The sequence below is a fragment of the Hylobates moloch genome, unplaced genomic scaffold (assembly GCF_009828535.3).
Source record: "Hylobates moloch isolate HMO894 unplaced genomic scaffold, HMol_V3 SCAFFOLD_7, whole genome shotgun sequence".
Classification (NCBI taxonomy): Eukaryota; Metazoa; Chordata; class Mammalia; order Primates; family Hylobatidae; genus Hylobates; species Hylobates moloch.
In genome coordinates this window covers 75,315,243-75,322,625 of record NW_026652282.1, presented here as the reverse complement: position 1 = coordinate 75,322,625, position 7,383 = coordinate 75,315,243, and the positions used below count along the sequence as shown (strand labels likewise).

The 7,383-nt window shown below is 37.7% G+C and overlaps 1 pseudogene; it reads left to right on the top strand.

Moving 5' to 3' along the window:
- LOC116811117 (SERPINE1 mRNA-binding protein 1-like) overlaps nt 1-6,292 on the top strand; it is an 18,249-nt pseudogene extending 11,957 nt beyond the window's left edge.
- Nucleotides 6,293-7,383: the final 1,091 nt, after the last annotated feature.

Here is a 7,383-nt window from a genome sequence, read left to right as displayed (position 1 = left end):
GTGTCCATGAGTTCTCATTGTTCAATTCCCACCTATGAGTGAGAACATGCGGTGTTTGGTTTTTTTGTCCTTGCGATAGTTTACTGAGAATGATGTTTTCCAGTTTCATCCATTTAATATTGAACATGTATTGATTTAGTCACATTAAACTTGTTCATATTAAACTATTATTTCTTATTACATAAACTTTCAGTTATTTTCAAAAAATCTGCAAGTCATTATTATTACTGTTACTTCTTTAATTATTCAGTTTGCTCGCTGAATAATTTTACAGACTAGAGCTGTCTTACTTCAGTCCACTCTTAACAGAATACCATAGATGGGGTGACTTAAATAACAGAATATTTTTTCATGCATTTCTGGAGACTGGAAAGAACAACATCAAAGCACTTGCAGATCTGGTGCGTGGAGAGGGCACTGTTTCTGGTTTGCAGATTGTCGTATTGTCATATCCTCACATGGTGGGGAACAAAGAGAGAAAGGTAGTTGACTCCTGTCTTTTTACAATGGCCCCAACTTCCTGATCTGATCACCTACCAAAGGTCTCTCCTTCTGATATCATCACATGAAGGGTTAAACTTTCAACATAAAATTTTTGGGGAACATGAACATTCAGTCCATAGTCTGAGCCAAAATTTCTTCTTAGATTTTTCATATGTGTACCTTGATAAAATAACAATCCATTTAAATATGTTTACCCTTTACCTAGCAAATATTTTAGTAGTAAAAATTTTGGAATATTTATTATGAAAATACACGATGTAGACATTATAAATTTATAAAATTTAATATTTGGCGTAGTTCCCCCAACATGTCTTTGCTGTTTTGCTCTTTTAAGGATTTTCATCTTTTTTTTTAAAAAGGCCTACTCTTCACTGTGATTTTAGCTGCTTTCCTAAAAAACAAAAAAAAAGGAATAAAATGTTGATAGCAACCATATTAAGATATTTCTTATTCTTAATATGTGAAGAAGAAAATCTACTGGTTTTTACATAGCAGGTATTATGTTGTTGATTTGTGAAATATGGAATCTGAAATACATGAGCTTCTGGAAATTTTATAAGTGTTTATGTATTCAAACATTTTTGTCTAAATTAACATTAGTACTGAATTTAAAAGTCAGTAGTCAACTTAATTTCAGGCTTGCTAAAATGGATAATGAATATCTTTAGGATAATTTATGTAAATATCCTTCTTAAACATGATAAACATGTATTTACATATTGTATATAATGTCCGGAATGTTCAAGAAATAAACTTAGTAAACATTATCACCTTCATCGTCGTCATCTCCACCTTCCTCATTCTTGAATATTATCATGGTTCTATTTTATATTTAAACAATGAAATTCAGATGAAAAGATTAGTCTGACAAAAATAAAGTTATTTCAGTAGAAATATCTGGAAAGACATCCCTGCCACTATTAGCTGACACAATAACAAAATACAAGTTCTTCATAGGCTATCAAAAGGAAATATTATTTTTTCTATAGGAACTATAATATATAAATGAGAAGAGAATATTTATGCATTTCAGTCATATTTAACAAAATAAGAGGAAAGCTGAATGTCTTTAGTGACTTGACATTATCACCAAATTATAATTTCACCAGACTCTAAGAAACAGTTTAATAGACACAGTAATGGTTGATGCATTTTAACTCTTAAATAACTCGGCTTATAATGTGAATAAGTTGTATTACTATGTTAATGGCTTTAACAGGTTGGTGAACACGTGGAGGTATTGGGAGGGTAGCATGCCTGGATAGGGCACAGAAGCTCTGTGCCCCTTCCTCCATACCTTGCCCTATGTTTCTGTTTCATCTGACTGTCTCTGAGCTGCATCTTTTTTATAATAAACAAGTAATCTATTAATTCTTTTCTTGGGTTCTGTGAGACATTCTAACAAATGATCAAACCTGAGGATAATCATGGAAATGTCTGTTTTCTAGCTGGTTGGTCATAAGCACAGATGGCAACTTGGATTTGTGATTGGCATCTAAAGTGAGGGCAATCTTGTGGAACTCCACCCTTAACCTGATGCTAACTCCAGATAGATAGTGTCAGATTTAGTTAAATTGTAGGACACTTAGCTGGTGTCTACAAAAAATTAAATAATTTACTGGTGTGAGAAAGAAACCACACATTTGATGATGTCAGAGTATGCAGAAAAAATAGTTGGTTTCTCCTATACACTCTGCTTTACAGCTTATTGCCATAATTTGTGGTAAAGTAATTCTTACCACCCTGTTGTGTCTGGAGTTGGTTCCTTTCAGTGGGTTCTTGGTCTCGTCAACTTCAAGAATGAAACGGTGGACCTTCGTGGTGAGTGTTACAGCTCTTAAAGGTGGCAGGGACCCAAAGAGTGAGCAGCAGCAAGATTTATTGTGAAGAGCAAAAGAAAAAAGATTTCACTGCATGGAAAGGGACCCAAGTGGGTTGTTGCTGCTGGCTGGGGAGGCCTGCTTTTATTCCTTTATTTGTCCCCGTCCACGTCCTGCTGATTGGTCCATTTTACAGAGGGCTGATTGGTCCATTTTACAAGCGCTGATTGGCCCATTTTACAGAGTGCTGATTGGTGCATTTACAATCCTTTAGCTAGACACAGAGTGCTGATTGGTGTGTTTTTACAGAGTGCTGATTGGTGCGTTTACAACCCTCCAGCCAGACACAGAGCACTGATTGGTGCGTTTTACAATCCTCTTGTAAGACAGAAAAGTTCTCCAAGTCCCCACTCAACGCAGGAAGTCCAGCTGGCTTCACCTGTCACTATTATAGCCTGCCAAATCAGTTATATAGTGTTTTCACATTGTAGTTGTTAAAGGAAGAGCAAATATCAGTTTTTTAAAATTACCTATATTACAATTCCTTCTTTTATTCATTGACAAAATACTTAGTGACTACCTCTCTCCTGCTTCTTTTAGTGAGTGTATAAAATAGCCAACAACTAGTCCAGGAGCTGGCATTAACCTGAAAAGGAAAATAAAGGTGATTTCTTGAAGCCAGAGTCTCAATGGAAAATTCAAAGAAATAGTCTATCAATTACAAAATGTGATAAACGTGTATGACAGAAAAGCAAGTGCACAGGAATGATACCTAATATGTAGTGGGCAAAGAATTCACAAAGAAAGAGGTAGAAATGAGGAAAAGAAAGAAGGATATAAGTAGAATTTCACCAGTAATAAAGAAAATGCAAATCAAAATACATATCAATTTCTGGTCTGGACAAGATGGAACGGATACATTTTATCTTTCTTCTCTCCACTAAGTACAATAAAAAACCCTGGGCATGATACAAGAAGCAATCAAACAACTCTGAAAAGGTGATAAAGTAGGTGTATTGGTTTGAAACCCCAGGAGTGGTGACACACCATAGCGGCAGAGCATCACACCTCCTCCCACAGAACAAAATGTGACTCAGACCTAGCATTTTCAAAAGCCAAATCCAGTCATAGAATGCAGTCCAGATAGGCCCATTCTTTCATCTAACAACACACTAAGGAAGTCTGGCATCATCAACAAGGAGGATTGATTATGAGCCCTAAGAACAGTAAGCAGCCAAAAAAAGTGCTTTCCTTTCTTGCAGGACTGAGAATTTCCTTCCCCCACTGAGAGTTACTGAGGGGACAGAGGCAAGAAGGACCTTGCAAAAACGAATGTTGTGGCCCAGAAAGTCTCTCTTTTCAGGGTCTGAGAATTCCGTACCCTTCTCAGAGATACAAGGGAAATCGTGAGACCCAGGTAAGGAGATCCCACCTCAACAAGGGTCCTGGCCCAAAAAGCTCTCTCAATCCCCCTCAGGTAAGGCAGATCCTGCCAAAACAAATGCCAAGCCAGAGAACCCTCCTTTCCCCCACAGGCCTCACACTCTCTTCCCCTGCTGGGATACAAAGTGTCAGGCAGGTATGATGGGCAGGAAGAGCCCAGCCACAGTGGACGGTCATTCTCAGAAAATCTCTTTTTCCCAATGGGCCTGAAAATACCCTCTTCCACCAAGAGACACAGGGGCAACTGGAAGGCCTTGGTAGGAATTCTTAGGAACTGGTAATATTGTAAGGAAACCTCTTCATCTCAGGGTTCCTGGGACTCCCTTTTCCAATGGAAAGACACTGGCCAAGGAAAATACCTTCTGCAACTAGAGCCATTGTTGTCATGGACAAGTAGGAGATAAGTATCACATAAACTGAGAAAAACAAAATAACACAACAAAGGCTCTGAAAATATACTGTCATAGAAACCACAGTCCAGAAAAGTAGACCAGAATCTGCATGCTGACTATAAACAGAATGAAGATCTGATGAAATTAAAGATATAAATAGACCCAGAGTCTGCTGACATAATAGAATAAATATTCAGGATACAATTGAAAATCTCTGGTCATACTAAGAATAAAGAAAATCACAACTTAAATGAGAAGAGACAATCAACTGATGCCAACATTGAGACAAATCAGATGTTGTTACTTGTCGAATTATCTAACAAGGATTTCAAAGCACACATCATAAAAATATTTCAGCAGTGCATTACAAAGTCTCCTGAAGCAAATGGAAAATAGAACATTTTGAAATGAAATAACAGTTATAAAAAATGGAAATTTTAGAAAAATACATTAACAGAAAAAAAAGCTTGAATGAACTGTAAGAGAAAGAAGTCACTGAACTTGAGGATAGATCAACAGCATTCACCTATTCTGAACAAGAGAGGAAACAGATTTTTTTTTTAAAGACTCTCAGTGTCCTATGGGACAATAACAAAATATATAATTATTTGCATCTTTGTAGCCCCACAAGAGAGAAGGGTTGAAAGACTATATAGGGAAATAATAGTTTAAAACATCCCAAACTTGGTGCAAAACAATAATTCAGAGATTCAATAATATGAATGTACTCTAATTAGATAAACTCAAAGAAATTCACATATCATAATTAAATTTCTGAAAACTAAAGACAGTATTAAATATGGAAAGCAGCTAGAGAAAAATGATGTATTGCTGTTAGGAGAATACCAATATCCTAATGATAGTGGATTTCTCACCACAAATTATGAAGCCAAAATCTAAAGTGTCATAAGATCTTGTGGGAAGAACTGAAGAAGGTGCTCTTGCTTCTGCACAGCCAGCTGCAATCCATTGAGGGACATGCCTCCAAGCTACCATTGTGCCTGGCCATTTACAGGAATGCTTCACCTGCATGGTCATCAACCCATTTAACCAGTTCTTTGAAGACGAATTGGACCATTCAAGGTGCAGCTGAGAACTAGAGAAAATAAGCCAATGGGAGTGTCACTGGGGGTGCTGGGGCCAAAAGCTCATCTCAGGCCATGGCCCAGACCAACTCCAATGCCATGGACAAACAGCTTTATAAAGAGTCTCAGAAAGACAGCAAGAACTCACTTGCCCCAAAAGTTGGCATGGTTGACAAGAGGACATATAGTGCCCATAGAGGTTAAGAAAGAAGGAATAAGGTGAATTGGAAGAAGACCCAATCAACAACTTCAAGGTGAAGGGAAAATAATTGAGATAAGACGGGGAAAGGCAACCACAGAAGATTTGAAAAACCACTTGAAAAGGGTGAAAAAGGAAACTTTTTATCTGATAGACCTATCATTGACCAACCCATTCGAGGCTGTGGTGGCCTTGGAAGAAGTAGAGAGGGCTGTCAAAGTGAAATGGGCCAAGGGTACGGATTTGATTTTTATGGTAAATGTGAATTTGATAGGCATGCTGGAAGGCATAGATCTGGCCTGAAGCACAAGGACAAACATGGAGGTAGTGGATGTTACAACTGGGGAACTGTAAAAGATAAGTTAACTGACTTGGATTAATCAAATATGACCTAGGAAACACCTGAAGGTGAAGAACATCCAGTGGCAGACACTGAAAATAAGGAGAAGGAAGTTTAAGAGGTAAAAAAAGAGGGTCCAAAAGAGATGACTTTGGATAAGTGGAATGCTATTCAAAATAAGGACTGGCCAAAAGTAGAATTTAATATCCAAAAACAAAACAAAGGTACTGATTGATGGGCACTGGAAGAAGAGATGTGCTCTTCATAAATCAGAGTGAAGAGATTCATGCTGAACTTGTTGTTAAGGACCATCATTTTTGAAAGCCAGCAAATGATACAATGTCTCAGCGGGAGATCAATTTTGGAGACCTTGGCCCTCGAGGACATGGTGGGAGGGGAAGCCAAGGTGAATGTGTGGTGGACCTCAGAACCTCAGCAGCACGACTGACAAGTCAGGCGCTTCTGTTCCTGATATGGATGACCCAGAGGCATTCCCAGCTCTGGCTTAACTGAATGCAATAAGACAACCATGGTTCCTTTGTGGAATTTCCTGTTCAATGCCTTTGCATGCTTAAGGATTTGAAACAATGAAGAAATCATGTTTTAAAAAGGCTGTCATTCACACAACACTTAAAGACTGAATTGTATCTGTTTTAAAAATGAACTTCTTGGCCGGCACGGTGGCTCACGCCTGTGATCCCAGCACTTGGGGAGACCAAGGCGGGCGGATCACGAGGTCAGGAGATTGAGACCATTTTGGTTAACACGGTGAAACCCCGTCTCTACTAAAAATACAAAAAATTAGCTGGGTGTGGTGGTGGGCGCCTGTAGTCTCAGCTACTCGGCAGGCTGAGGCAGAAGAATGGCGTGAACTCGGAAGGCGGCTGTTGCAGTGAGCCGACATAGGCCACTACACTCCAGCCTGGGCGACAGAGCGAGACTCCATTTCAAAAAAAAAAAAAAAAAAAGAACTTCTCTCACTACATAAAATTAACAAATATGGTAGTCAGTTTTGTATTTAAAAATGTATTGGTAGCTATGTTTTTATAAATATCAGAAATTATGCATTCTTCATGAATACTTTTGTGTTGCTGCTTGCAAATTTGCATTTCCAAGCTTGAAATATAGGTGTGAAATGTGTATACTAGTTTAAAGCTTTCACTTCATTTATGTTATTTTAATTTTAAATTTTTTGTGGGTACATAGTAGGTGTGCATATTTATGGGATACATGAGATATTTTGATACAGGCATGCAACATGAAATATTCACATCAAAGTATATGGGATATCGATCACCTCAAACATTTATCCTTTGTATTACAAACAAACCAGTTATGCTCTTTTAGTTATTTTTAAAATATATAATTAGATTTTTTTACTATGGACACTCTGTTGTTCTATCTAATACTAGGCATTATTCATTCTGTCTATTTTTTGTACCCATTAACCATCACCACTTCCCTCCACCACCAATCCCTGCTAGCCTTCCCGGTCCCTGGTAATCATCATTTTACTGTCTGTCTCCATGATTTCAATTGTTTTGATTTTTATATCCCACAAATAAATGAGAATTTGTGATGTTTGTCTTTCTGTGCCTGG